Here is a 4,124-nt window from a genome sequence, read left to right on the forward strand (position 1 = left end):
ATTCTGGCCTAGAGTAAAGACAGTCATTGGCCTGCAGACAGGGCAGCAGGGTGGCCCAACTACATCTGTTCAGCCTTTGCATCATGACATTTTTACCCTGATTACAAAAGTATCTTGTGTTCATAATAGACAAACTGAGGGCCGGCTGGGTGCAGTAGGTGGCTCGCGCCTGTAATCCCAGCACTTTGGGAGGCCAAGGTGGGTGGATCACAAGGTCAGGAGTTCGAGACCAGCCTGGCCAATGTGGCAAAACCCCATCTCTACTAAACATATAAAAATTAGCCAGGTGTGATGGTCCATGCCTGTAATCCCAGCTACCTGGGAGGCTAAGGCAGGAGGATCTCTTGAACCCAGGAGGTGGAGGTTGCAGTGAGCAGAGATGGTGTCACTGCATTCCAGCCTTCACAACGGGAGTGAGACTCCATCTCAAAAGAAAAAGGAGGTTAAAAACACATTGATTTTTTGAGTCCTATCTATGTGAGAGTGAGAAGTAATTTAAAAAGAAGAAAAAAAATACAAATAAATAAAATAAATAAAAACATATTTATTAACTTTTAGTAGGGACAGGATCTCACTATGTTGTCCAGGCTGGTCTCAAATTCCTAGCCTCAAACAATCCTCCCACCACAACCTCTCAAAGTGCTGGCATGATAGGTGTGTGCCACCACACTTAGCCAAAAAAAATTTTTAATTAAAAAAAAATCGGGGAGCCGGGCGCTGTGGCTCAAGCCTGTAATCCCAGCACTTTGGGAGGCCGAGGCGGGTAGATCATGAGGTCAAGAGATCGAGACCATCCTGGTCAACATGGTGAAACCCCGTCTCTACTAAAAATACAAAACATTAGCTGGGCATGGTGGCGTGTGCCTGTAATCCCAGCTACTCAGGAGGCTGAAGCAGGAGAATTGCCTGAACCCGGGAGGCAGAGGTTGCGGGGAGCCGAGATCGCGCCATTGCACTCCAGCCTGGGTAACAAGAGTGAAACTCCATCTCAAAAAAAAAAAAAAAAAAAAAAAAAAATCGGGGAAAGCGAGAGGGAGACGGACGTTGAGAGAACGAGGAGGAAGGAGAGAAAATGGCGTCCCCGGATTATGGTACCTACAGCCAAGCTGCAGCACAGCAGGGTGCTTACACCGCCCAGCCCACTCAAGGATACGCACAGACCACCCAGGCATACGGGCGACAAAGCTATGGAACCTACGGACAGCCCACTGATGTCAGCTATCCCCAGGCTCAGGCCACTGCAACTTTCGGGCAGACCGCCTATACAACTTCTTAGGGACAGCCTCCCACTGGTTATATTACTCCAGCTGCCCCCCAGGCGTACAGCCCGCCTGTGCAGGGGTGTGGCACTGGTGCTTACGAAACCACCACTGCCACAGTCACCACCACCCAGGCCTCCTAAGCAGCTCAGTCTGCATATGGCACTCAGCCTGCTTACCCAGCCCATGGGCAGCAGCCAGCAGCCACTGCACCTACAAGACCGCAGGATGGTAACAAGCCCATGAGACTAGTCAACCTCAATCTAGTACAGGAGGTTACAACCAGCCCAGCCTAGAATGTGGACAGAGTAACTACAGTTATCCCCAGGTACCTGGGAGCTACCCCATGCAGCCAGTCACCGCACCTCCATCCTACCCTCCTACCAGCTATTCCTCTACACGCAGACTAGTTATGATCAAAGCAGCTCCTCTCAGCAGAACACCTATGGGCAACCGAGCAGCTATGGACAGCAGCGTAGCTATGGCCAACAAAGCAGCTATGGGCAGCAGCCTCCCACTAGTGACCCACCCCAAACTGGATCCCACAGCCAGGCTCCAAGTCAATATAGCCAACAGAGCAGCAGCTACGGGCAGTACAGTTCATTCCGACAGGACCACCCCAGTAGCATGGATGTTTATGGACAGGAGTCTGGAGGATTTTCCGGACTAGGAGAGAACCGGAGCATGAGTGGCCCTGATAACCGGGGCAGGGGAAAGGGGGGATTTGATCGTGGAGGCATGAGCAGAGGTGGGCGGGGAGGAGGACGCGCTACAGAGCGAAGTGGCTTCAATAAGCCTGGTGGACCCATGGACGAAGGAGCAGATTTTGATCTAGGCCCACCTGTAGATCCAGATGAAGATTCTGACAACAGTGCAATTTATGGACAAGGATTAAATGATAATGTGACTCCAGATGATCTGGCAGACTTCTTTAAGCAGTGTGGGGTTGTTAAGATGAACAAGAGAACTGGGCAACCCATGATCCACATCTACCCGGACAAGGAAACAGGAAAGCCCAAAGGCGATGCCACAGTGTCCTATGAAGACCCACCTACTGCCAAGGCTGCCGTGGAGTGGTTTGACAGTAAAGACTTTCAAGGGAGCAAACTTAAAGTCTCTCTTGCTCGGAAGAAGCCTCCAATGAACAGTATTCGGGGTGGTAAGCCACCCCGTGAGGACACAGGGATGCCACCACCACTCTGTGGAGGTCCAGGAGGCTCAGGAGGTCCTGGGGGACCCATGGGTCACATGGGAGGCTGTGGAGTAGACAGAGGAAGCTTCCCTCCCAGAGGACCCAGGGGTTCCCAAGGAAACGTCCAGCACCGAGCTGGAGACTGGCAGTGTCCCAATCCGGGTTGTGAAAACCAGAACTTCGCCTGGAGAACAGAGCGCAACCAGTGTAAGGCCCCACAGCCTGAAGGCTTCCTCCCGCCACCCTTCCTGCCCCCGGGTGGTGATCGTGGCAGAGGTGGCCCTGGTGGCATGTGGGGAGGAAGAGGTGGCCTCATGGATCATGGTGGTTCCGGTGGAATGTTCAGAGGTGGCCGTGGTGGAGACAGAGGTGGCTTCCATGGTGACCGGGGCATGGACCGAGGTGGCTTTGGTGGAGGAAGACGAGGTCGCCCTGGGGGGCCCCCTGGACCTTTGATGGAACAGATGTGAGGAAGAAGAGGAGGATGTGGAGGTCTTGGAAAAATGGATAAAGGCGAGCACCGTCAGGAGTGCAGAGATCAGCCCTATTAGATGCAGAGACCCCGCAGAGCTGCACTGACTACCAGATTTATTTTTTAAACCAGAAAAAGTTTTAAATTTATAAGTCCATATTTATAATGTTGGCCACAACATTATGATTATTCCTGGTCTGTACTTTAGTATTTTTCACCATTTCTGAAGAAACATTAAAACAAGTTAAATGAAAAAAAAAAAATCATCCTGAGACAATTACTACTATCATATTGATATACAAATGTAGGGAGGAGACCCCATAAGTGCCGAGGCAGGAGCAAAAAGCCTCAGCCTATTTCCATATAAATAATGAAGAAGAAATTCACTAGAAATATAACCATAGTAGTTATTAGTTATTCATGGGAGATCTTAGTTATTCATAGGTGATCTTAATTCCTTTACTAATGCCTCTCAGGTCAGAAGTATGAACCTGGGGTGGGGTGACATTGTGAAATGAATGACACTAAGGCAAGATGCTCTAAGCCCTCTGTCACACCCGCATAAGGGCTGCTGGAGGGCGCCTCACTGTGAAAGCGCCCGCTGTTTAACCAGCTCGGGAAGGAGGTGTCCAAAATGGCCGAGACATCTCCTTCCTGGGGAAGTTTGGAGAAAACTCCGCTTCTCCAAGCTCTTGTGGTAAGGCCTGATGGCTGTCAGATAGGCCCTCCGGATGGAAGCTTAACTGTGTCTATGTGACTGGGAGGCCAAGGAGGGTGGGTCACTTAAGCCCAGGAGTTTGAGACCAGTTTGGGCAATATAAGGCCCTTTTCTACATAAAATTTAAAAATTAGGCAAGCATGGGGTGTTCACCTGTGGTCCCATCTACTTGGAAGGCTAAGGTAGGAAGATCACTTGAGCCCAGGAGGTCCAGGCTGCAATGAGCCATGATCGTGCTACTGCACTACAGCCTGGGTGACAGAGCGACACCCTGTCTCAAAAACAGAAACAAAGAAACTAGTTTTAGGCACTAAGAAATATAAGACTTCAGTTTGAAAAGAGCTCTTATCAGAGCAACATGAATTCTGCTAAAATCGAAGCAAGAACACCTGTCACATGGTAAAGCTTGGGTGGAAGAATAGTGAAATCACTGCTGCTTTACAAGAAGTATATGGGGAAAATGCCCCCCAAAAATCAGCAGTT

The 4,124-nt window shown here is 50.1% G+C and overlaps 1 pseudogene; it reads left to right on the forward strand.

Annotated features, from left to right (window-relative positions):
* Positions 1 to 1,026: 1,026 nt before the first annotated feature.
* On the forward strand, positions 1,027 to 3,174 carry LOC116533709 (annotated as a pseudogene).
* The last annotated feature ends 950 nt before the right edge of the window (positions 3,175 to 4,124 follow it).

The sequence above is a fragment of the Sapajus apella genome, unplaced genomic scaffold, assembly GCF_009761245.1.
Source record: "Sapajus apella isolate SASKATOON/1434 unplaced genomic scaffold, GSC_monkey_1.0 scaffold83, whole genome shotgun sequence".
Taxonomy (NCBI): Eukaryota; Metazoa; Chordata; class Mammalia; order Primates; family Cebidae; genus Sapajus; species Sapajus apella.